Below are 576 nucleotides of genomic sequence, written 5' to 3'. Positions count from 1 at the left end.
ATATATATATATATATATATAATAAACAAACCCTCTTTTCCTCTTCCTTTTCTGATTCCAAATTCTAAATCTTTTTAAAATAAAACTCTCAAATCCTTTTGGGAAATAAATTTAAATCAATTATCTTATAAAATTGTTATAAATTAATTATCTTCTCCGAATTATAAACAATTTCTAAATCTTTCAAATTTAATTTGATTTCACGAATTGAATTAAAATTTGAAATAAATCCAAATTCTCCTTAAGTTAAATTTAAATTCTCAAATCCTTCCTTGAAGGAAAATTTTAAATTAAATTATCCTCGCACAATATTCCAATTTAATCTAAAAAATTCAAAATAATGCCCAAATATTTCAATATAATTAAATTTAAACTACCTGAAAATTTGGGATGTCATCCACATACTTTGTGTCCCTGGATAGAGGTGGAAGATGCAATAATTGATTTAGAGAGATAATTAATAAGGTTTGTAGTGGTTTCTACTCCATTCCCTAAGGATGATGGTGGGCTTGAGTTGGAAGCCCACCCGGTGTTTGATGGTCATGAAACTTAAAACCGAAAGATTGGAAAGCCACC

This window comes from Benincasa hispida, chromosome 11, assembly GCF_009727055.1.
Source record: "Benincasa hispida cultivar B227 chromosome 11, ASM972705v1, whole genome shotgun sequence".
Lineage (NCBI taxonomy): Eukaryota > Viridiplantae > Streptophyta > Magnoliopsida > Cucurbitales > Cucurbitaceae > Benincasa > Benincasa hispida.
This window is presented reverse-complemented; position numbering follows the sequence as displayed.